This window comes from Diceros bicornis, chromosome 15, assembly GCF_020826845.1.
Source record: "Diceros bicornis minor isolate mBicDic1 chromosome 15, mDicBic1.mat.cur, whole genome shotgun sequence".
NCBI lineage: Eukaryota > Metazoa > Chordata > Mammalia > Perissodactyla > Rhinocerotidae > Diceros > Diceros bicornis.
Window position 1 is genome coordinate 60,200,693 of NC_080754.1, and position 27,430 is coordinate 60,228,122.

The window sequence follows — 27,430 nt, forward strand, 5'->3', positions numbered from 1 at the left end:
TCTTTTCTCGATGCCTTTTGAATTTTGAATCAGGTGAATGTATTACAGATTTTAAAAATATTTTAAAAATAATAAAATAACAAAAAATTCTCCCCACTTCAGAATTCTGAACTCTACTACAAAATGGAGAGGTGTGATGGAAACCACTTCCAGGAATAAAAGCCCTATATCTCAACTACAATACTTTCAGATACCCACTAGCCTCAAATGGATAATTTACGTAACTAAAGACCTCAAGCAGGGCTGGGGTCAGGGTGGGGTGAATAAGGTACTCGCCTCATGTGCCAAACTGATGGGGTTCAAAAGACTCCATAATCAAGATACATTAATATTTCAATGCAATATTTTTACACATGAAAATTAACGAAAAAATCCACGATGAACAAAATAACAAAATTTTAAAGACAGGATCAACAACAGTGCCATACAGAGCCATAAGGGAGCCGGAGGCAAAAAGAAAAATGTGAGCCTCCAATACACATTTTTATGTATTCTTGAATGGTTAATTTTTTCCAGAACATGAAAGCAGTTGATAAAATGATGAATAATTGAAAACTAAATATATTAAAACTCATAGCATTAAATTTAAATATTTTATTTACATCAAAACCAGAATTTATTAAATTTTACTTTCCTGGCTTTAATGGAAGCAAATTCATCAATAACACTCACATTAAAACCAGAAGCTTGTCGGGCCGGCCCGGTGGCTTAGCGGTTAAGTGCGCACGCTCCGCTACTGGAGGCCCGGGTTGGGATCCCAGGCGCGCACCAACGCACCGCTTCTCCGGCCATGCTGAGGCTGCGTCCCACATACAGCAACTAGAAGGATGTGCAACTATGATATACAACTATCTACTGTGGCTTTGGGGAAAAAAAAAGGGAGGATTGGCAATAGCTGTTAGCTCAGAGCCGGTCTTCCTCAGCAAAAAGAGCAGGATTAGCACGGATGTTAGCTCAGGGCTGACCTTCCTCACAAATAAAAAAAAAAAAACCAGAAGCTTGTCATAAGACTATGTAGACTTTGGAGGAAGTGCTAGTAATCTGGTGCAACTTCAACGCAAGGTAGATACTGGAGAATCTCTGGAGATGAGAGTCACAAGGTAGACATGGACTATCGAGTGATGCTGTGCTAGGGAGTCTGGATTTTATTTTGAAGGTCATGGGGACACTCTAAAGAATTTGAAGTTATGTCCTTTAGGAAGACTGCACTCATGCCAGTGCTGAGGACTGAAAAGGACAAATGCAAGTAGAGATCTGACTGATGTGTAACGCAGAATGTAATTCCAAGGTAGACAAGGCTAGCGTTTGATGACTAAAGAAGAGAAGAGGAAAACATGAGGACGACCAACCACCCAAGATTCACCCTTTTAGAACCTGTTCTGTGTCCGAATTATCTTATGCGATTGTTTCTGAAACGTATGAAAGGAAATAAATTATGATCTCCTTTCTAAGAAACATGCCAAGCAGCTTTTACTTTTCTAGCAGAGCTCACCAAAAGACTTGAGAATCATTAATCCGGTCAATTTCCTCTTACTAAAAATGACCCATTCATAGTATATATATAAGCACGTATGTGAGATGTATCCTTCTCCTCACCCTCACTAGAGTCCTCTGCAAGAAACTGGCAAGAAATCTGGTATCCTGCCAAATGTGCCAAGATTAGGATAAAAAATAAAATAAAAGACGCAGCAGAGCTCAGGTAATGGAAGGTTGACAGTTCTGTTTTCTTTTTTAGCCAAGCCAAAAGAATTTAAAGATGAAGAAATAGGGCAGGAAAAAAATCCACCTCCATTCTTCTATGAAAGAAACAAGGATGGCCTTCCAGTAAGAAAATAATGTGTAAGCCAACATTGTCTGACACCTAAGATTATTTTCCTTTTAAAAATAATCTTTGAGGGGCCAGCCCGGTGGCATAGCAGTTAAGTTCATGCCCTCTGCTTCGGCAGCCTGGGATTCCCCCATGTTTGCATCTCAGGCGTGGACCAACGCACTGCTTGTCAAGCCATGCTGTGGCAGCGTCCCATATAAAGTAGAGGAAGGTGGGCATGGATCTTAGCTCAGGGCCAATCTTCCTCAGCAAAAAAACAAGAGGAGGATTGGCATTGGATGTCCGCTCTGGGCTGATCTTCCTCACACATAAAATAATAATAATAATATTCTTTGAGGGCCATTTCCAGTAATATGGCGGCCAAAATCACCTGAAAGTCCTCCCACAGTGCACGTTACTTAGAAATAAGGAATAACATATGACAGCCTTTTAAACGGACAGCTGAGTTCCCGAGGAAGGGAAAGAAATCACTAGGGGTCCAAACACAACGCGGAAACTGACAACCAGAGCATTTAGCGGGAGGGGAAGTTTTAGCTGCTCTGAGAGTGGGATGCAGATGGCTTGGTTATGTCACTGAGTGAAGGGCTTAGGTTTTGATGGCCATGTAGAGGCAGGAGACAGAGCCTTGGACCTAAGTAAGGCAGGGGGTTGGAATTGAGACACCCGTAGAAAGCTGGAACCTGCAAAGGACTACACCTTCAATAAGGGTGACCTGGACAAAAAGCCATTCACTAGCAAAGGGAGACAACTTGGGATCGGGGAAGGCAGAAAGAAAGGTCTCCCTATGAGGACTGGTAACCTCAAGCCTGCTTTCACATGGGTTTGGGATGCAAAATGTTTATCTCCGGCAAGGTCCAGGAATCTTCCAGGTCAAAACATTAGCATGAAGTGGTTCCTAGCTGTCGGTATCGCTCGAACTACCTGGCAGAAGCAACATAAAACAGCTCTAGAGGGACAAAGCCTCCACAGGACCCCCTCAGGTAAAGCCGCACTGAACACGACTAACAACGAAAAATCACAAAACACACAAAGAGACAACCACCATAAGCCAATGTCAGAAGACAACAGCAGGATTAAACCCCAAATCTTCAGATAACAGAATCATCTAATACACAGTCTAAAATACCTATGTTTAAAATGATTAAAGGCATAATTGGAAACAGGAGAAAAGAACAAGACACTATTTTTTAAATAAAAAAGACCCAGCAGTTTCGAAAGAGTATTCTAGAAACGAAAAAAAGAGTGTTTTAAAATTAAAAACTCAATGGACAGATTAAATCACAGATTGAGCACAGCTAAAGAGAAAAGTGGTACAATGGAATCTAGATATACAGAATACAGCACAGAGAGATAAGGAAAGAAAAATGTGAAAGAGAGGCAGACATAGAGAACTAATAGGGAAAAAAGTAACATTCAAAGAAGTAATGGCTGAGAATGTTCCAGAGTGATGAATTAAAGGTGAGAATTCTCAGATTCAGAAATATGAGTCCTGGGCAGGATAAATACGACGACATTCACACTTAGACCATTTAGCTGAATCATCAGAACATCAAAACACATGATCATAATGATCATACTTCGCATTTTCTATGACTCAGGACTGATCTAAACACTTTACTCAAAAGACAATCATTTTAATATATGGGCCTAATTTCTTCCAGTCTTGTATCTATGCATGTTTATGTACATATATGAAAATTTCAAGGAAAAATCAGAATACAATACAGATAATTTTGTATTCTACTTCTTTTACTCACCTTTTTGCATAAGCATTGTCCCATGTCATTAAGCAGCAGCAGAAGTGCATAAATAACAGCTTACAATTGGGTACTGTGGTTATGAACATGGGATTTGAAGTCAAACATTCTGTGTTTGAAGCCCAGCTCACCACTTAAGAGCTGTGTGACCTTGGGTAAATGACTTGTCCTCTCTCTGCTCCCATTTTCTCATCTGTAAAAAGCTACGTCCTAGAGTAGTTGTGAGTTGCTATTTACTAAGCTATCTGCCAGGCACTGTGCTCAAGACATGAATAATCTCATTTAATTCTCACAAAACCCCTATGGATTATGTCTGTTATTGCCCTTATTTTAGAGATGAGAGAGGTGGGGCTTAGAAAGACTGTAAAGTGATTTGCCCCAAATCACATAGCCAATGGTGGTGTTTCTACTTGAATTCAGATCTGTCTCCAAAATGAATGCTCTTGATGCTACACTCTTCTTCGATACATTTGAATGGCTTCAGAGTGTGTACAGATCATATAGCTGACCACAATAGTCCCCAGATGTTGCACATTTCCTCTTATTTCCTATTACACATAACCCAGCGAAGAACATCTTTGCCCATCAGACATTGTGTGTACTTCAGGTAATCCCTTCAGGGTAATTACACTGAAATGGACTTACTAAGTCAACAAGTATAAACAACTTAAGGCTGTTAATCTATGTTGGCAAACTGCTTTCCAGAATCATTAAAAGCATTTGCAAACACGCTGGCAGTTTATGAGAGTAAGGTTGATTTTTCTTTCCATGTATCAACCACCTATTTATATGCTTTGCCCATGTTTCTTTAGATATGTTCATTTTTCTAACTTGTTTCTATGATATATAGCTATATATTATGTTGTTATACATATTATATATGTGCATATATGTTATATATAATATATATATTAACATAGTAATCTACTATATATAATATACAATACAATATATGTTATCTATTGTTTTATATATATAGTTATATAGTATAGATATTAGCCAGTTTTATCATGTATATTAATAAACTTTTAATTTTAGAATAGCTTTGGAGTTACAGAAAAGTTGTGAAGACAGTACAGAGAGCATTCATATATCCCACACCCAGTTTCCCTTACTGTTAACACCTTACATTAGGAAGGTACATTTGCCAGTATTAATGAACCACTTTTTTTTTTTCTTTTTGCAGGGAAAGATTCACCCTGAGCTAACATCTGTTGTCAATCTTCCTCTTTATTTTCCTCCCCCAAAGCCTAGTACACACTTGCATATTCTAGTTCTAAGTCATTCTAGTTCTTCTATGTGAGCCACTGCCAAAGCACGGCAACTGACAAATGGGTGGTGTGGTTCCACGACTGGGAGGCGACTCTGGGCTGCTGAAGCTGGGAGCGCCCAACTTGAACCACTAGGCCATGAGGGCTGGCGCATTAATGAATCAATATTGATAGGCTATGGTTAGCTAAAGTCCACGCTTTCTTCAGATTTCCTTATTTTTTTACATAGTGTCCTTTATCTGTTCCAGGGTCCCATCCGGGATTCCACAGCACATTTAGTCGCCACGTCTCCTTGGGCTCCTTTGGCTGCGGCTGTTTTTGCCTATCATATATTTTCGCAAATCTTTTCCTCCAATTTATAATTTCCATTTCTCATTTATGTGTTGCTTTCTGATGTATATAAAACTTAAATTCTATATTTAAATATATCAGTATTTTCCTCAGTGATATCTTCTGCTGTATTTATACTTAGTTCTTCCCTACATCACAATGACTAAAATGTTTACCTATGTAACTTCTTACTGTTTCATGTTTTCACTTTTCATATTTATACCTAATTCACCAACCCATATGAAATTTATTTTGGACTATGGCATAAGGTGGGGGTCTCATTTACTCTTTTCTGAATAGTTGCCATTTCTCTGACACCATCTCTTACAAAATCATTCCTTTTCCCCTTGATTGGTGATTCTCTATTACCCATGAAGGTTTGTTTCTGGGCTGCCTATTCTTTTCCGCTGCTGGGACAACCAGTCATCCCAGTTTGCTCAGGACTGTCTCACTTTTAGCACTGAAAGCCCCGTGTCCTGGGCACCCTCAATCCCGGGTAAACTGGGACAGTTGGTCAGCCACCCATGGCCTGGCCTTGCGCCACTGCCATGCTGTCCTACTTACTGTCACCCTACAGACATCTTAACACCTAGTAGAGCAAGTACCCCTCACTGCGCTCCCCCAAAATGCGCTGTTTCTTTTCCATGAAATTCAGAATATTTTACCAAATTCCAACATGAAAATCCTATTGGAATTGCAATACAATTACAAATAATCTGAGAACAGACATTTTTGCAATATTGAGCCTGCCCCTTGCAATATGGAACGCCTCTTTCAAGTCTTCTTTTATGTTTCTCATTAAAGATTCAAAGTTCTCTTCATATAGGCCCTTACATCCATTTAACTCCTAGGCAATCTAAAATTTTACACTGCCATATTAAATGGGATCTTCCCCCCACTATATTTGCTAAATAAATTTAAAAATATTTTCATGTATATTCACACAATTTTATCTAAATGCATCAATGTGAATATATACGTGCTTTATTTCTTAACCACAGCCTTTTTTTCCTTGGTCTTTTTGCTTGGCTACCCCAACCCTTCTCCAATTGTACCCCCGTCACACCTATTAACAACCTAATATGTTTGTTTTTATTTTCTCCCTAGTTAGATAAGCCTAGATAGATAGATAGATGGATAGATAGATAGAGATAGATAAGTAAACATGTTCTTTTTTTATAATTGATTGTTTTGAAAAATGGGATGATACTATATACATCTTTAACATTTTCAATAGATATTGCCAGATTGCTTACCACGGCTATAATACTAAACATTTCTACCATCAATGTGGAAGAATACCTGTATGGGAAAACACACTCTTCCTCATGTGTTTCTCCTTTCCTCTCACACTACTACCACACAGTACTTCTGACACCAGGTGTGTGGGTTTTCCATACATCTAGCAATTCTCCGAACCAGCTGGGTGTCCTACAATTCAACTCAGTTCTAACCTCACTACCGGAGTTAGAATCAGATATCACAAGCTAAGGGCTCAGTCCCACATGCCCGCCCCCACTTCAGACACCAGTTGACAGTCCCAGGTTGTCACCCGTACTTCTGACTGGCCAGCTATACATCAGGGTACCCATGCCCTGCTCCTTGGGCTTGACAATTTGCTAGAATGGCTCACAGAACTCAGGGAACACTTTCTATGTACTGGTTTATTATAAAGGACATAATAAAGGATATGAACGAACAGCCAGATGAAGAGATATACAAGGTGAGGTCAGGAAGGGTCCTGAGCACAGGAGCTTCTGCCCCGTGGAGCTGGGCTGCATCATCCCCCGATATGTGAATGTGTTCACCAACCCAGAAGCTCTCTCCAAACCCTGTACTACCGGGAATTTTTTTTTTTTCCCTGAGGAAGATTCGCCTGAGCTAACATCTCTTGCCAATCTTCTTCTATTTTATAGGTGGGTCACTGCCACAGCATGGCTGATGAGTGGTGTAGGTCTGCACTGGGATCTGAACCCACAAACCCAGGCTGCTGAAGTGGAGTGTGTAGAACTTAACCACTACGCCACGAGGCCAACTCCCTGTTGGGATTTTTACGGAGGCTTCATCACGTAGGCATGATGGATTATTAATTCCACTTCCAGCCCCTCTCCCCTTCCTGGAGGTTGGAGGCAGGGCTGAAAGTTCCAAACTTCTAACCACGGCTTGGTCTTTCTGGAGATGAGTTCCTACCCTGAAGTTATTCAGGAGCCCATTAAGAGTCACCTTGTTAGAACAAATGATACTCCTATCATCCAGCAATTTACAAGGGATTTAGGAGCTCTGTGTCAGGAACCAGGGTCAAAGGCCAAATACTAGAACAAAGATGCTACTGGTACTTTTATCGTTTATGAAAGTACAAGGGTTTTAGGAGCTCTGTGCCACGAACTGGCAGCAGAGACCAAAATATATATTTTCTATCATTTTTCATTACTTTTTTCACACACACCCACCAGCAATAAACTTTCGCCGGTCTTTAACTACCCAAATGTCCATCATAGGAGATTCCCTGGATAAAATATGGTACATTGGAACAATGGAATACCATGCAGCTGTCAAAAGAACTGAGAAAGGTTTCTATATATTGCTGTGGAGTGATCGCCAGTATACACCACTACGTGAAAAAACAAGGTTCAGAACGGTATTATAGTATGTACTTTTTTGAAAGAAAAGGGGAAATAAGACCAGATATAACCTTTTGTTTAGGTATTCAAAAATAAACAATGGAAGTAGAAAATAAGAGCTAACAAAAATGGCTACCTCTAAGAAGAAGGAACAGGCTGCTGGGGGTCAGGATGGAAAGCTAGACTTCTCCGAAGGTGTCTTTTATCATTTTCACTTGGGAATCACGTACCTTTTTTTCATAATTATAAAAATTACACCCAAAAGTCCCTAAAACTTGAAAACAAAATAAATGCAACAAATGACTCAAATATATAGCAGTTTTTGGCAGAGCGACACAGAGAATTATTCTTTAAAGCACAGTAATTTCACTAAACGGGCAGGATATACCCCAAAGACAAGAAGAAACACAAAGAAATTTTAAATTACATTCAATAATCATATTTGTTAGTAATAATACTGGAGTTGTTATTTTAAAACTATAAGATATTCATGGTAGAATAAAGTAAATAATTACGTTAATGTTATTAGCAACTGAGATTTCAGCAAAAGTCAAAAGAGATACAAACACAAAACTAAAGTTGAGTACAAATTCTATAATCTTAATGTTGAATTGGAAATATCAGAATAAACTGATTTCTTCTTCTCTATCCAAAAATATACTTTTAATGTTTATATAGTTGAGTAAGTCTCTCTCTTCCTTTATAGAGCTTCTGGGTATGCAGTCTTTATTAGAAAGATTTCCTCTACCCCTGCACTGTACCCACTGTCCACCAGACTTTCCATGTTTACCCTTTTATTTTTATTTTAGTATTAAGCCAGCTGGAATTTAGTTTTCAAAATTGTGTAAGAATCCATTTTTATTTTCTTCCAAATGGATAGTCCATTGTGCCAGGATCAATGATTAAATAGTGTACCCTCTTCCCACTGAACTGAACTACTGCCTTGGTCATACATGAACTTTTCACACATCCTAGGATCTCAGTCTGGATTTGCTACTCCGTTACACTGATCTAGCTGTCTAAACTTAGATTACTATTATGTCAATTTGATCATACTGGCTCAATAGCATTTCCTCATACCTAGGCAAGGCAATGTATTCATCAGTGTTCTTATTTTTCAGACTTTTCTTGGCTACTCATTTTATCCAATTCCACCTAAAAAATCTCACTGGGATTCTAACGGGAATTGCATTACATTTATATATTAATTCTGGGAGAATTGATATTTTTATGATATTAAGTCTCCCCATTCTAGAACACTGCAGGTTCCTTTTCTTGAGCTCATGAAGTTGTTACTTACAAAATATTTATAATGAGGTTTTATAGTTTTCTTCATATGTGTCTTGTGTCTTTCTGGTTAGACTTATTCAAAGTAGTCTATAAATTATTTTTAAAAAAATGTTTTTTTTCCAGCTTTACTGAGGTATACTTGACAAAAAATATTGTGTGTATATATATATACACACAATATACACGTGTACAATGTGATGTTTTGATATACATACACATTGTGAACTTATTACCACAATCAAGCTAATTAACATATCCATCACCTCACATAGTTATGATTTTTTTGTGGTGAGAACACTTAAGATTAACTCTCTTAGCAAATTTCAAGTACACAATTCAGTATTACAAACTGTGTCACCATGCTGGGCATTAGATCTCCAGAACGAGTTCATCCTACATCAATGAGCCTTTGTACCCTTTGACCAACATCTCTACATTTCCCTCCCACCCCCCCTAGACCCAGGGAACCACCATTCTACTCTGCTTTAATGAGTTTGACTTTTTCAGATTCCACAAACAAACGAAATCATGCAGTATGTATAGTTCCTTGTCTGGTTTATGTGTTCTCTTTTCTGCTATTGCAAATATAAAGTTTATCTCATTTCCCTTTCTAGGTGTATACAGCTATAATAAAGAAAATTATTTATTGTTGTGTATTTATCTTGAATCCAAATTCTCTTATTAATTATAGTTGTTACTAAAGTCTCTTGGATCTTCTACATAGATAAACATACATTAGCAAAAAGAGATAGATCATTTAATCTCATCTTTCATACTGTATATACAGACTTTCTTCTCTTACTTCATTTCCTAGAACAGCATTGCCCCATAGAATTTTCTGTGATGACGGAAATGTGCTAATTTCCACCACAGTAGCTAAGGCTACTGTGCTAATACAGTAGCCACTAGACACACACGGCTATTGAGCACTTTAAATGTGCCTAGTGAATACAGTAATTACACTTTTCAAAAAAAGGTAAGAAGATAAGATGGAAGGAGGGGAAACCAGATGAAAGGTACATAAACCTAGAGTTCCTTCTCTAGACCTAGGCTAGGACAGTCTTGTAAAAATGGTTAGAATGACCAAGTTCATTACAATTTCCACACACCACAGACATTTTTTTCTAGTGTTTCAATAGGAATAAAAATTGCCAATTAGTTTAATTCTACTGGGTAACTCCTAGGAACAAAGTAAGAAGAAGCAAAGGGCATGTAGGACCTATAAATTAAACTAAAGAAAAATTATGGCAGAAGTAACAATTTAAGCAGTGGTAGCTGGTGGACTTTACATATGGGCAAATATTTATTGAAATATATAGTATCTTCCAAATACTCTAAAAACTAAAATTTCTCCTAAAGAAAGAGGTAAGGGAAATAAAAGATCACCCTCGGTAGAAGTAAAATACAATCAGCCAGAACTAATTTGGGAGTATCAGAACTAAAAATAAGAGTGAGAAAGACAGAATAAAAATTATGACGATACTAACAAGAGTCCCAGGTAAGGCATCTTTATTCTGCATACCTGGCTCACACACTCAGTGCACCCAGGGGTTGCGAAGACAAAGGCACAGGCTCCAAAACTGGCAGCTTCTCCACTTCCTGCTGCAAAGAGATGCAAACTCCATGGTTAAGTGAGGGATGTGACTATAGACAAAACTTGGTGTGTCTGTACTACTCTTCACATAGAGTACACTTCTGAAAGCTAAGTCCAGCCCATGTGACGAAACAGAGCTCTTCCATATACACTTGTGCTGTATAAACTCTGAACCTCTACCTAACTCCAGTTTTAGTGCTACCTGTTTTCCTGAAGGAATAAATCTCACAGCAGCCATAAAACAGGATAGTTCTTACTGATGCCCTGGTAGTTTTTACCACTATTCCAGTGAGCCAAGAGTGAGGTTGTTTTTTCAGATTGATAGTTTCTAATATGTTATGATCCACTAATCAAAGCAGAAAAGCCCAAAGGTACAGGCCCTATAAAAACATTTCATAGGGAAACCCAAAGACAAAAGAGGAGACAAAAAATAAGGACATTAGAGGAATTTGAAGCCCCTGGCATCTACAGCTACAGCTACAGTAGAGGTTAGACACAGTCAAAATGCTAGCTGACCAGGTTAACACGATACCTCAAGCTAAAGGCATATTTACGTCAGCTTCTATTATCTGATACATCACGTCCACCTTTAAAAAAAGTTACAAGGCATGCACAAAGGCAAGAAAGAACACAGTCTGAAGAGACAGAGCAAGCATGAGAACCCTGCTCAGATATGGCAGAGATTTTGGAATTATCAGTCTTAGAGTTTAAAGTTACTGTGATTAATATGCTAAGGAGTATAACGGAAAAAATGGACAACGTGCAAGAACCGATGAGCAATGTAAGAAGAGAGGGAACAGTAAGAAAGAATCGAAAGTAAACCCCACAAATCAGAAACACTGTAAGGAGGGCCGGCCCAGTGGCTTAGCGGTTAAGTGCGCACGCTCTGCTCCTGGCGGCCCGGGGTTCTGATCCTGGGCGCGCACCGACGCACTGCTTCTCCGGCCATGCTGAGGCCGCGTCCCACCTACAGCAACAAGAAGGATGTGCAACTATGACACACAACTATCTACTGGGGCTTTGCGGTGGGGGGAAGAAACTGTAAGAGAAATGAAGAATGCCTTTGATGGACAAGGCTGAGGAAAGAAGCAGTGAATTTGAAGATACAACAGTAGAAACTTCCCAAACTGAAATGCAAAAACAAAGAATGGGTGGGGGGGAGAACAGAGTATCAGAGAATTGTTGGCAATTACAAAACTGATACATATGCATAATGGAAATAACCGATGGAAAAGAAAGAGAGAAAGGAGAAGAAAAGATATGTGAAGTAATAATAGCTGAGATTTTTCCAAATTAATGATAGATGCCAAATCACAGATCCAGGAAGCTCAGAGAACACCAAATACAATCAATACAAAAAAATCTGCATTTAGGCATCTCGTACTCAAACTGAGAAAACCAAAGACAAAGAGAATCTTGAAAGAACCCAGAGGAAAAGAAGCCTTACCTTCAGCATAAGAAGGAGAATTACAGTGCCCTTCTCATTAGAAGACATGCAAGAAAAGAGGAGAATTCTATCTCCAGTGCAACTATCCTTCAAAGGTAAAGAACAGACGAAGACTTTTTCATACATAACCTGAGAGAATTCATTGCCAGTAGACATTCTCTATGTGAAATACTAGAAGTTCTTCAGAGAGAAGAAAAATGATATAGGTCAGAAACCCGAAGCGAGATAAAGAAGAGCATCACAAAAGCAATAATTGAAGGTAAATAAAATATTTTCTTTTTCTTATTCTTAATTGATCTAACAGATAAATATTTGTTCAAATTTACAACAATAATGATGAGATCACAGCATATGTATAAGTGAAATGAATGACAGCAATTTTATAAGGAAGGCAGGGGAGGAATTGGGAATACTCTCTTATATAGGACTTGCACTATCTGTGAAGCAGTGCAGTGTTATTTGAAAGTGGACTTAGATTAGTTGTGACAGTATAGTGCAAACTCGAGGAGAGCCACTAAAAAGTTTTAGAAAGAACTATAATTGATATTCTAAGAAAGGAGACAAAGTGAAATAAAATTAAACACTCAGTTTAAATCAGAGAAGGAGAAAAGAAGAGGAACCAAAAAAGCAAATAGAAAGCAGTTACAACCATGATAGATATTAATTCAACTGTAGCAATAATCAGTTTAAACATGAATCCTCTAAGTACACCAATTAAAAGATGGAGACTATCAGAGTACGGAAAAGAAAACTATATGTGGTCTATAAGAAAGCCACGCGCAATATAAAGACACAAATTAAAAGTAAAGGGATAGAGAAAGATATATCCTGCTAACACAAATTGAAAGAAACCTGGAATAGCTATATTATTTCAGACAAAGCAGACATTAGGACAAGAAAAATCATCAGGGATAAAGAGGGGTATTACATACTACCAAAGGTGTCAATTATCCAGGACATAATAATCCTTAATATCTATGTACCTACCAACAGAGCACCAAAATACATGAGACAAAAACTGATAGAACTGCAAGGAGGAATAGCCAAATCCACTATCATAGTTGGAGACTTCAGCATCACTCTATTAGCAATGAACAGATCTAGCAGGCAGAAAACCAGTAAGGGCATCGTTGAACTCAGCACCATCAATCAACTGATATAACTTATATCTATAGACTACTCTGATGGTCAATATTCTGCGTCAACTTGACTGGGCTACGAGGATGCCCAGATTCCTGGAAAAACATCATTTCTGGGTGTGTCTGTGAGGGTGTTTCCAGAAGAGATCAGCATTGGAATTGCTGAACTGAGTAAAGCAGATGCCCTCCCCTAAGTGGGTGGGTATTGAAGGACTGAATGGAACAAAAAGATGAAGGAAGGGCAAATTTGCTCTCTGTTTGAGTTGGAACATCTGTCTTCTGTTCTGGCACATCAATGTTCCTGGTCCTTGGGCCTTCAGATACAGACGGGAACTTACACCATCGCCCCTATCCCCTGACCCCACCACCCCCTGCCAAGTCTCAGGCCTTTGGACAGTGACTGAATTACTCCACCAGCTTTCCTCATTCTCCAGCTTGCAATCCATAATTGCGGGGGCCCATATCTATAATAGTATCCTCTTATATATGTATATGTATACATCCTATTGGTTCTGTTTCTCTGAAGAAGCTCGACTAACAACTACTTCATCCAACAACAGCAGAACACACATTCTTCTCAAGCTCACATGGAACATTCACCAAGATAGATCACATGCTGAGCCATAAAACATATCTTAACAAATTTAACAAAATAGAGACCGTACAAAATATGCTCTTAGAACACAATGGAATTAAACTAGAAATCAGTAACAGCAAGACAACTGAAAAATCCTCAAATACTTGTAGATTAAAGACACTTCTAAATATCAAGTGGGAAGAGCAGGAAGCATCAAGAGAAATAAAGAAAATATTTGAAGTAAATGGAAATGAAAAATACAACTCGTCAAAACTTGTGGGATGCAGGAAAGGCAACGTTTAGAGGGAAATTTACAGCACTGAATGCATATACCAGAAAAGAAGAAATATCTAAAATTAAAAATCTAAGTTTTCACTTTAGGAAAGTAGAAAAAGAAGAGTGATTAAGTTGAAGGCAAGCAGAAGAAAAGAAAAAAAAAAAAGCAGTGCAGAAACCAATGAAATTGAAAATAGGAAAACAATAAAGAAAATCAACAAAACCAAACGTTGCTTTTTTGGAAAAGATCAATAACACTGATAAATCCCAGCCCAGTTAACTAAGAAAAAATAAAGAGACAAGACACAAATTACCAATACCATATATAAAAGAGAGTCATCACTACTAATCCCATAAGCATTAAAATGTTAATAAAGGGATACTATGAAGGACTCTATTCCCACAAATCGGATAACTTAGGTGAAATGGACAAATTCATTAAAAGACACAGACTATCAAAATTCACACAAGAAGAAACAGATAATATGAATAGGCTTATATCTATTAAAGAAATTGAATCAATAATTAATAACCTTCCAAAACAGAAAGTACCATGACTAGGTGTGTTTATCAGTGAATTCTACCAAACATTTAAGGAAGAGAGTTTACCTATTCTCTACAGTCTCTTCTACAAGGTAGAAGCAGGGGGAATACTTCCTAATTAATGCTATGAGGCCATCATTACCCTAAGACCAAAGCCAGACAAAGACATTACAAGAAAGGAAGACTACAGACAAATATCTCTCATGAACATAGATGCAAAAATCCTCAACAAGCATTAGCAAATTGAATCCAACAATGTAAAAAAAAAAGAATTATATACCATGACCAAGTGGCTTTATTACAGGTATGCAAGGCTGATTCAGTACTCTAAAATCAATTAATGTAATCCATCACACCAACAGACTAAAGAAGAAACATCACATGATCATATCAATAGATGCAGAAAACATATTTGACAAAATCTAACACCCATTCATGATAACAACTTTCAAAAACTAGGAATAAAGGGGAACATCCTCAACTTGATAAAGAACATCTATTTAAAAAACCCTACAGCTAACATCATACTTAATGGTGAGAAACTCAAAGTTTTTCTCCTGAGAGCAGGAACTAGGATGCAAGGATGCCCCTCTCACCACTCATATCAAACACTGTACTGGAAGTCCTAGTTGATGCAAGAAGAGGAAAAAAAGGGAAAAAATTATAAGATTGAAAGAGGAAGAAAAACTGTCTTGGTTTGCAGAAGATGTGACTTTCTATGCAGAAAATCCCAGAGAATCGACAAAAATCCTCATGGAAGTAATAAGCAGTTACAGCAAAGTTGCAGGATACAAGGTTAACATACAAATATCAATTGTTTTCCTATATACCAGAAATAAACAATTGGAATTTGAAATTAAAGACACAATAACATTCAAACTTGCACCAAAAAAAGAGAGAAATATTTAAATAATATTTATTTACTGTAAAATATTAAATATATTAATAACTATAACAAAATATATATATGATTTTGATGAAAAAAACGATAAAACTCTGATGAAAGAAATAAAAGGTCTAAATAAATGGATGGAAATACTCCATGTTCATGGATTGTAAGACTTAATATTGTTAAGATGTCAATTCTTCCCAACTTGATCTATAGATTCAACACAATACCAACCACAATCACAATAAGTCATTTTGTGCATGTCCACAAACTGATTCTAAAGTTTGTATGGAGAGGAAAAAGACCCAGAACAGTCACCATAATATTCATGGAAAAGAACAAAGATGGAGAACCCACAGTACCCTAGTTAGACTTACTAAAAAGCTACAATAATCAATACAGCTTGGTACTGACAAAAGAATAAATACATAGATCAATGGAAAACAACAGAGTCCAGAAATAGACCCACACAAATAAGGAAACTAATTTTTGACAAAGGAGCAAAGGCAATACAATAGAGAAAGAATAGTCCATTTAACAAACGGTGCTGGAACAACTGGATGACTATACAAAAAACAAACAAAAAAAGGAATCTAGACACAGACCTTACATCTTTCACAAAAACTGACTCAAAATCAACCACAGACCTAATATAAAGTGCAGAAGTACAAAACACCTTAGAAAAACATAGGGTAAAATCTCTATGACCTTGGATTTGGCAATGAGATTTTAGATACAACACCAAAAGTCAATCCATGTAGGAAAAAATTGGTAAGTTGGACTTAATTAAACTTTAAAATTTCTGTTCTGCTAAAGACACTCTTAAGAGAATAAAAAGACAGGCCAGGAAGAAAGACTCAGAGAAAATGTTTACAAAAAAAAAAAATGCTGTACCCGTCATCCTCCCCAGCTCCTCCTTGGGCCCAGCAGGCAACACATCTTCTTTGGCCCCTAGTTTTGGAAAAATCCATGTTGCTGACCCCTGTTTAGTTTTTTCCTACCATTTCTATTTCATACATTATCATACATTTAACAGGTAAAATGGACTGTGATGTTATTATACGTAGTAAATTAATGCAAGAAAGGACTTATACCCAAAAAACACAAAGAACTCATAACACTCAACAAGAAAATCAACCACCCAATTAAAAAATAGGCCAAACATCTTTGAAAAGATGAAACCACTGACAAACATTAAGCTAGATGGACTAAGAAAAGAAGAATCAAATGACTAAAAACAGAAATAAAAGTGGAGACATTACTACCAATTCTACAGAACCCAAAAAGATTCTAAAAGAGTACTATGAACAATCGTACACCCAAAAACTGGACAACCTAGATGAAATGGACAAGTTCCTAGAAACACAAATCTACCAAGACTAAATCACAAAGGAATAGAAAATCTGAATAAACCTATAACTAGTAAGGAGACTGAATCAGTAATCAAAAATCTCCTGGCAAAGAAAAGGCCAGGACCTGATGGCTTCACTGGTGAATTCTACCAAACATACCTAATATCACTTATTCTCCAACCTTTCCAAAAACATAAAGAGGAGTAAACACTTCCTAACTCATTCTATGAGGCCAACATAACCCTGAGACCAAAGCCAGAAAAAAACACCACAAGAAAAGAAAACTACAGGCCAATATTCCTTATGAACATTGATGCAAAAATCCTCGACAAAATACTAGCAAACTTAATTCAGCAGAGTATTAAAAGGATTACACACCTTGACCAAGTGGGTTTCATTCCTGGAATGCAAGGATTGTTCAACATACAAAAATCAATCAATGTGATATGCCACTTCAACAAAAGGAAGCAAAAAAAACCGCTTGACAAAATTATACATCCTCTCGTGATAACACACTCGATTAAGGAGGAATAGGAGTAAACTACCTCACCATGAAAAAAAGTCACATGAAACACCCACAACAAATATAATACTTGATACTGGAAGACTGAAAGCCCTTCCTCTAAGACCACAAACTAGGAAAGATGCCCGCTTTCACCACTTCTGTTCCACACAGTACTGGAAGTTCCAGCCAGAGCCATTAGGCAAGCAAAGGAAAGAAAAGGCTTCCAAACTGGAGAGGAAGAAGCAAAATTATCTCTGTTTGCAGATGATATGATTTCATATGTAGAAAATCCTAAACACTCCACAAAAAAGGTTAGAGCTAATACATGAATTCAGCAAAGTAGCAAGATACAAAGTCAACACTCAAAATAAGTTGCATTTCTATACACAACACAATCTCTATGAACTATCTGAAAAGGAAATTACAAAAACTACTCTTTACGATAGCATAAAAAAATACTTATGAATTAACTTAACCAAGAAGGTGAAAGATTTGCACAATAAAAGCCCAAAATATTTCAGAAAGAAATTAAAGATTTACACAAATGGAAATACATTGTGTGCTCGTGGATTGGAAGGATTGTTAAAGTGGCAATATTACCCAGAGCAATCTGCAGATTCAATTTAAGCCATATCAAAATCCCAATGATTTTTCTGCAGAAAAGGAAAAACCCATCCTAAAATTCATATGGAACCACAAGGGACCTGGAATAGCCAAAACAATCCTGAAAACGAACAAAACTGAAAGACGCGCACTTCCTGATTTCAAAACTTACTGCAAAGCTACAGTAATCAAAACAGTGTGGTCTTGGCATAAAGACAGATATATACACCAATAGAGAGCCCAGAAATAAACCCTCACATACATGGTCAAATGATTTTTGACATGGGTGCCAAGACCATTCAATGGAGAAAGGACAGTCTTTTCAACAAATGGTGCTGGGAAGACTGGATATAAATCTGCCAAAGAATGAAGTTGGACCCTCAGCTAACACCATATACAAAAATTAACTCAAAATGGATCAATGACCTAAATGTAAGGCCTAAAACAATAAAACGCTTAGAAGCAAACACTGGACTTGGCAATGATTTCTTGGATATGACACTAAAAGCAGAGGTAGCAAAAGAAAAAACACAAAAATGGGACTTTATGAACATTTTTAAAATTGGTACATCGAAAGGCACTATCCACAGAGTAAAAAGGCACCCCAAAGAATGGGGAAAAGTATTCGCAAATCAAATTTTTGATAAGAGATTGATATCCAGAATGTAAAGAGAACTCCTAAACCTAAACAACAACAAAAAAAAGCCGATTCAAAAATCAGCAAAGGACTAGAATAGACATTTCTCCAAAAGAGATGTACACATGGCCAATAAGCACATGAAAACATGCTCAATATCACTAATCATTAGGGAAATGCCAATCAAAATTACAATAAGATAACACCTCCCAGCCATTAAGATAGCCGTTATGCAAAAAAAAGAAAACAACAAGTGCTGGGAGGAGGCAGAGAAATTGGAACCCTTGTACATCATTAATGTAAAATGTAAAATGGTGCAGGCACTATGGAAAACAGAATGGAAGTTCCTCAAAAAATTAAACATTCAATGACCATATGACCCAGCAATTCCACTTCTGAGAACATATCCAAAAGAAAAGCAGGGTCTCAAAGAGATATCTGGACACCCATGTTCAAAGCAGCATTATTCACAACAGCTAAAACATGGAAGCAACCCAAGTGTCCATCAACGGATGAAGGGATAAACAAAATGTGGTATATATATATACAAAGGAATACTATTCAGCCTTAAAAAGGAATCAAATTCTGCAATATGCTACAACATGGATCAAACTTGAGGACATTGTGCTAAGTGAAATAAGCAAGTCACAAAAAGACAAATACTGTATGATTCCACTTATATGAGGTTATTAGAGGAGTCAGAATCATAAAGTTAGAAAGCAGAGTGGTGGCTGCCAAGGTCTGGGAGCAGGGGCGAACGGAGAGTTATTGTTTAATAGGTAGAGAGTTTCAGATCCACAAGGGTGATGGGGATGGATGGTGGTGATGGCTGCACAACAATGTGAATGTATTGAATACCACTGATGTTTATACTTAAAAACAGATTACAAGGTACATTTTTTGCTATGTGCATTTTAAGTCAATATTAAAAAAAATAAGAAATGAGTTATCAAGCCACAAAAAGACATAGAGGAAGCTTAAATAGATATTGCTACGTGAAAGAAGCCAACCTGAAAAGGTTACATACTCTATTCTATAGTATCCACATATTCCAAATATATGCCATTCTAGACAAGGCAAAACTATAGAAACAATATAAAGATGAGTCGTTGCCTGGGGTTGGGAAGGAAGAAAAGAACAGACAGAGCACAGAGATTTTTAGGGCCATCCAACTATTCCGTAGGATACTGTAACGGTGAATCCAGGAGATCATGCATTTGTCAAAATCCAAGTACAGACAGTGAAGCGTACTGTAAACTATGGACTTCGTTAATAGCAACGTATCGATGTTGGTTCACCGCTTGTGATGCATGAACCATGCTAACACAAGTGGTAATGCAAGATGTTAATTACAGGGGCGACTGTGTGGGGAGGAGGAAGAAATTCTCTGTACTATCTGCTGCATTTTTCTGTCAATGTAAACCTTTCCTTAAAAATCACTCTATTAATTAACAAACAATCAATGGAAGGTAGGGATTGGGTAGAAATATAGAAGAAACAAGAATCTCAGAATACTGATAAATGTTGAAGCGGGAGGATAGGGACGTGCGCTTATTATACTTTTCTACTCAATTGAGTATGTTCAAGATTTTCCACAATAAAACGTTTTTAAAACTCCAGATTAACTCAAGAATCGTATGTACAATGAAGAAACGAGAAGAAAACAGATGTTTGAAGCAAGTATTCGCTGAGTCCACTGAGAGAATATGGATTCACACTGGATAGAGTGAACGTCCTGGTTACATCGGGAAGGTTCAGAGCTCGGGAAGCAAGGTGGGGGGCGGCGTGGTGGGGAAGCGACAAGGAGATACTGAACCCGGAAAAATGTTCATCCTCACTGGTCCACAGGAATGCCAACAACGGACCCTGCTAGAACTGGCCCGTGTTTAAAACAACATGACACCTGGAGTCACAGCGGGCTCAGGGAGAGAACATAGTGTCCTGTGAGAATGCCCATCACTACCGGCTTTCCGGAGGGCAAACCTCCCAAACCCTACAACCCGCAGGCGCACTGGCCCCGCAGCTCTGTGGTAGGGAATCTGTCCAAAAGTAAAGTGATTGACTAAAGGTAATGGACTGAAGAAATATGTGTATAGCCTGTTGAACATAAAATCCCTAAAAATGTCCAGAAGATTCCTTGACTGATGAATGAATTCATAACGGCACTGGGAACCATCAAGAGAGCAGACACCTTGAGGAAGACATCAAAGAGAGCCAACAGGTGGAGACCACAGAGCCCAGTGGGGTTCTGGGTGAGCCTTGTAGACCAAGCCAGGGTGTCCTCTCTCCCTCCTACTGCTCCCACTGCTGCTCTCCTAACACCTGTTGCATCCCCCCTCTACTCCCAGCCAGTGACCAGCCTCACACTCCGGGGACCACAGGAGCAGAGGCACAGGTATTCCTTTCCACCAGCTCAGCATCTGTCCCCTTGCTCTCTGCCCGCTCCCTAGGGGGGAAAGCCCAGCCCTGCACCTCCCCAGGGCTCAGCACTCTCCTCCCTGGCCCTCACAGCTCCTCCTCTCCATCCCGGCCCACCCACAGCTCAGACACCTGCTCCCTTGTCTCCACCATTCACATAAAACTCTCCCTTGAAGCCATGTTCCCTTTTGGCTACTGTCCAATTTTCCAACTCCCTTTCAGGGCTAAATCTCCTAAACAAAGTGCCTCATCCCCAGCACCACCCCCTAAAGCCCCCGTTCACCCACTCTAGACCCAGCACCACTGCCACCACTCCAAGGAGACTGCAGTCACCAGTGACTCCATGTGGCCAAGTCCAGCCATCTTTTCTCCATTCTGATCAGAGATGTATCTAGCTCAGCTGAGGACCTCCTTTCTGCAATACCCTTTTCCCCTCCTGGCTCCCATGACCCCATGTTCTGCCTTTTCAGTCTCCTTTCCTGGACCCTCTTCAGCTGCACCTCTACGAACACTGCCTGCCCCTAGGCTAGGCCCCAGCACTTCTCTAGACACACAGTTTCTCCAGGAAACCTCATTCAGTTCCATGGCTGTAAACACCACTCTGCATCCCGCACTCTGCAGACACACAGATGCAACTTGAAGAGCTTGGGAGCTGACTCTCTGGCATCAGCACCTAAGGAGTATCTCAAACTCGATTCCTCTCAAAATTTTACTGTCATTCGAGTTCCAAAAAAGTCATTAAGTATTTATGAAAAAGAGGAAACACTGGATACAATAAATAGAGGGTATTATGCAAAGTGAAATAAGTCAGAGGGAGAAGGTCAAATACCGTATGATTTCCTTCATTAAGTAGTAGATAATAACAACAATAAACAAACACATAGAGACAGAGATTGGATTGGTGGTTACCAGAGGGGAAGCGGGGAGGGAGGAGGGTGAAAGGGATAATTCAGTACATGTGTGTGGTGATGGGTTGTAATTAGTATTTGGGTGGTGAACATGATGTGATCTATGCAGAAATAGATGTATAATGATGTACACCTGAAATTTTTACAATGTTATAAACCAATGTTAACTGCAATAAACAAAAAATTAAAAAAAAATAGTGGTGAATAAATTAACCAATAGAATGCATATTTACATCTAATTGCGGCTGCTTGAGGGGGAAAAGAAGAATATAGAACTAAGATCACAGACAGTCTCCACCTGGGGAGTGAGGGTGAGGGGCTGGCAGTGTACAACACAGGAACTGATCAACACTAAGCATTTACAGAAAGACAGGCTTAAATGGTTATTTTTAAAAGCTGAAAGACATCCACTAGGTGAACAGAAAAAGAAACAATGAGAAAGCCTAACAAATTAAAAATAAAATAAACTGGAAGGCAAAAATACCAACGTATCAACAATCATAATTGCAAATGGATTAAATTACTCTATAAAAAGACAGAAGCTCTCAGATCGAGTTCAAATATAGCTATAAGATAAAGGGATATAAAAAGGTTGAAAATAAGGAGATAAAGAAAAGAGTGTCAATGGGACAAAAAGGGGTTTTCTGTGTTGATAACAGTCAGGAACACTTATGCATCTAACAACATGGTCTTGAAACACAAAGCAAAACTAGACACACAAACAGGAAGACACAGGCACCTCCAGAATCACAGGGAGACCTACCTTTCCTCTCTTAGAAATCAACAGAGGGAGTGATACAGTGAGTTAGGAGACAGATCTGCTCACTCACACAAATAAGCCAGATCCAGCCTCAGCCTGAGGGAGAGCAGTGTAAGGAACTGCTGGAGAGGATACATTCTTCTCAACCACAATGAAACAGTCACCAGAATGGATGGTGTATTAAGCCACAACGAAATATCAAAAGATTCTAAAAAGCAGATATCTTTAAGTGACCATGTTACAGGAGCTTAAAGCAATAAAATTAGAGAATAATTACAAAACAATTAGCTCCCCTCCCCCAATCTATCAAACTTGAAAATCTCTCCACACTCTTCTAAATAACTCAGGTGAAAGAGGGAGTCGACTGAAATTACAAACTATTTAGAAATGAACAGAAATGAGGGCAGCACACGGCACATCCATGGTGTGAGGCGAAAGGGACAGGAGAAGGGACACAGCCTTGACTGCAGGGATCAGGAAATAGAAACTGCACACGAAGAAGCTAAGCACTTCCCTCCAGGAGAAAAAAGCAGAAAGAAGTGAGGATTCATGAGGTAGAAACAACAGTGAAGACCTGATCAATGGAGTAAAGGGCTGGCTGTCGGGAAGGACCTGTAATAGTGACAAACGTTGGGAAGTCTGACCAATAGGAACAGAGGAAGGTACCCAGAAGTAACGTCAGGTATGAGAAACCGCAAAAAAGCTGTAACACGATGGGGGAATATAGTGGACAATTGACCAGGACATCAGTGGTCCTCACCTGGAGCTGTTCTTCCCTCAGGGTGCATTTGGAAACACACAGGATGGGTTTTGGTTTTTGTTTCTATTTTGGGCTGTGCTAATGGTTGTTGACCTGGAGGCCCAGAAGGTCCTGAGCAGCCTGTCACACAAGAGCCTTTTCCACCTGAAGTGTTACTTAACGTCCTACAAGACAAACATTGACCCAGATCCAATGAACAACGTGGTAGGGAAATGTTTTCCATGTATAGATAACAGGCAAAAGATACTATCCTCAATATGTAAAGAAGATCTAGAAACCAATTTTTGCAAGCACTAAACAGTAAAATATGAAGAAAAGCAGAAACATAGCCATAAAAAAATATGTAAGAGCACAGAAAATGATCTAAGAGAGAACACGCCAAATTTTACTAGCAACAAGGAATAAAAGTTGGAATAAAAGTGGGGGGATTTTCCCCACTTCTGTAATGGGGAAACATATTTCTGCAGTGTTTTAATTTTTACAAAAGAGAATGTATTCTACTTGAACAGACGTTTAAAATTTGAAAGAAATTATTATTAATGTTCAAAATGACTTAACTTTGAGGATGTTCATTAAAACACGAATGGAAAGAACCTCCCCATGACTTTAAGACTCTCCTGTAACTTTTCTAATAGTTTACTGTGTCTATTTTATTTCACATTTAGATCCTAACTCATTTGGAGTTTATGTTGTGCGCGGTATGCAATAGAGCTGACTTTCCCCCGATCAAGTGGAAAACCAACTGTCCAGGCACCGCTCACTGGGTAGTTCTGGCTTTCCCAGCTGACCTGAAATGCCTCCTTTCCCACCAGCTAGACCCCGACAGCTACAGATGCCTCTCGAGTGCCCTGGACCGAGGGAGGTAAGCTCTCCAGCCTGGGATCCCTGTCTACAAGGCACGGCTACTATCAGAGCCTTCTCCCAAGAGAGCAGGGAGGATGTGACACACAGAAGTGCTCAGGGGCCCTCAGCCACACAGCAAGAAACCCCTCATAGCGACCGGGCGGGGCGAGCCACCAGGCTCTGGTACTGACCCTGGCAGGGGGGCAGCAGGCTGCTCAGGGAGGGGAAGCTCACTGTCTTCAGCTCGTCCAGCTTCTCCTGTAGCTTGGACGCCTGCTGTCTGAGCACTGACCCTCTGCCGCAAGGTCTTCGGCTCTCCATTCTTTGCCACCTGCCCCTGCAGGCAGCACCCCTGGCTCTTGTTCTGCCCAGAGCAGAAGCAGTAGGAGTGCTGCGAGTCAGGAGTCTGCAGGTCCCCGACGCTGACAGGATGACCGTGGTGATGGACATGGGGCTGCATCACTGGGCTCACTCTGCAGATTCCACAGCTGGCGTCGGGCTGACGTGTCAGAGGGACAGAGGGGCTCTGGGGGGCTTCTGCGGCATCACTCTGAGTGATAAAGTCTGGGGGCTCTGGGCCAAGCCCTTGTCTGGCCCCAGGCTGGTCCCCCTGCAACCAGGCTCCACGTATCTCTCCAACCTCTTTCGTTCGACAGGCTCTTGGGGATGCACCTCTCCGGATTGTGTTTGGAGAAGAAAATTCTATTAGGAAGGAAGCAAGCCGATAAATTTGCATGCCCCAGATCCTGGGGGTGGGAGAGAAAGTCATCTGAGGAAACCCCACTCTTATCTAGCTGGCCCCATAGGGGGAGGTGGTGAGCTCATCGCCAAGATCCACAGTAGAGGTGTTTGCTTCTCCCTGGCTGCCTGAGGCTGTGATGGCCACACCATCTCCTGAGTTCCTTCCAGAGAGTGCTGTGCCCTCTCCTGACCGGCGCCTCCTGGGTGGCCCTCGGTGCAGTTTCACCCTGCAGAGCGGCTCGCTTCAACTTGTAGCACTCTGGCTTGTCCATCAGGTTTTCACCTGAGGACGACGATGAACCTGCAGCTCCCTTCTCTTCTGCTTCACTCGAATGTCCCCTCAGGCCCCCCAAGGCCCCCCAAGGCCTTTCTGGTGTCCTTTCTCCTGGTGTGGCATCAGGTAAAAGATGGAGGGCACGGCCATGGACTTGAGCAGGCAGTGCTGATCCTCCAGCCTTTTGGAGAAGCTGTCTTTGGCAAAATGTTCACTACAGAGGAAAGAATACCTGGTGGGGGTCCAGTTACCCCTCTGAACAGCTTTTAACCACTGGATGAGACGTTTTGAGGTCTTCGGGGGGAACCTGCAGGACAAATAACACAGTAATTAGAAAGACATAATTAAACAACTTTCCCTAAAATGATCTACTATAAAAGCAAAACAAGTGTTTTTGCAAATACCCAGACCTGTATTGACTTCCACATTTAAAACCCGAGTAAAGATTGAAGGAACACCTTCTACTTGCAAGTTATTACTGGAATGGAAAGATGCAGGACCCACTGCCTACCCTTAAGGAGCTTACAGTCTGCAGGGCAGATAAGGAAGGTGAGGAACTCCTCCTACATGTGCTCAAGGCATACAGATGCTCAGACACATGGCACAGGATGGCATCAAGACCACAGGACAGGCTTCAGGAAGCCCCAGAAACAGCTCCTAGAAGCTCACAGCTGACCAACCGTCCTGCTGTGCTGGGGATGCAGGATTTTGGTGCTAAAAACGGGATGGTTGGTCCCCCTATTTAGAAGCCAGGCCAGGTGTCAGCCAGCAGAGCTTCCCAGACACTCAGCATGGCGTCTGGCGCCTGCTGTGGCTCAAGCAGCTGAGGATGGGCAACCAGCTCTAAGAGGGGGTCAGACTCAAAAGCTGTAGGTCTGTGTTCCTACTGTACTTCCACTATCAGGGGTAAAACAGCTCCCTTTAAGACACAACCAGCCCCTGGAAGATACTGAGCAACATACTGAATATTCCTTTCTTCTCATTAAGGTAAGATTTCTATTGAGATGGAACTGAGCACATGGGGGTGGGGGTGGTCACTCCACAGGGCTCTCTGCTCCATCTGCGGTCATCTAACCCACCTGAGGCCGCTGTGGACCAGGACCTGGGTGGATACTAGCTCCTCAGGAACTTCTAAGTAACATGACCTTCTAAACTTTCTCCATGCTTTCTGAGCCCATCTCCCAAACACCTCCCCCCCAATTCCCACCTCCTTGGCCCCCTACCACGTTAGACCATTATGAATGCCAAGAGCAGCCTGCCTCATTTTCAGACACAGTAACCAAATTTTGGGGACACAAGCTCTAAAAGAAACTGTCCAGAAAGCTCAGTGGCTGACCTCTGGAAATACTCCAATATTACCAGTTCTTTTGATAGACGGGAACAACATGAGACTCAGAACAAACCACTGTAAACTTCCAATAAGACTATAAATGACAAGCGTCATTCAGGTCTTTAAAACTTAACACCCTGCAACATCAAACAGAAGTATCTGCGAGGGGGTCTTTCACGTCAAGTCCCTTCAGTTCACTGTCCTGGCACCTTCAGTGTAGAAGTCCACAGAAAGGGACTCGCTGAAATAGCTGAATTCCAGAAGCCCTCAGGAAGGCGCCAGGCCAGAGGGAAGCCAAACCCCTTGCCCTGTCCGGGGCCAACTTCCTCGGGGGCCCAGGAGGAAGTGGGAAAGGCGCCCCTCCCGCGAGTCCGCAGGGTCAGCCTCTCCAGGAGGCGTGGGCCGTGCCCTGCTCCCCGCAGGATGCTGTCAGGATCCGCTCCAGGCCTCACCTCTATGGGCAGAGCTACCTTTCCCCGGAACCGCCAGATCTTTCTAGTCACAGAGCATCTGGGAGCCCGTGGTAACCCAGGTACAAGTTGCATTTGCTCAGCCACAGTCCTGATGGCAGAGATCAAGGCGGGCTCCCAGGATCAAAGGAGCGGAGAAGTCAGAGCAAACGCAGGAGGACAGCTGACCAAAAGAGGAGCGTTTCCGGAACACACTGTTTCTGGAAATTGTCAGCACCAACTTGAGTGAGGGGAGCTTAAGGTGGCCGCGGGGTGGTGGTGAGAGGG

The 27,430-nt window shown here is 40.3% G+C and overlaps 1 pseudogene; it reads right to left on the minus strand.

Annotated features, from left to right (window-relative positions):
* Window positions 1-24,495: 24,495 nt before the first annotated feature.
* The window catches only part of LOC131414619 (peroxynitrite isomerase THAP4-like), a 26,510-nt pseudogene continuing 23,575 nt past the window's right edge, over window positions 24,496-27,430 (minus strand).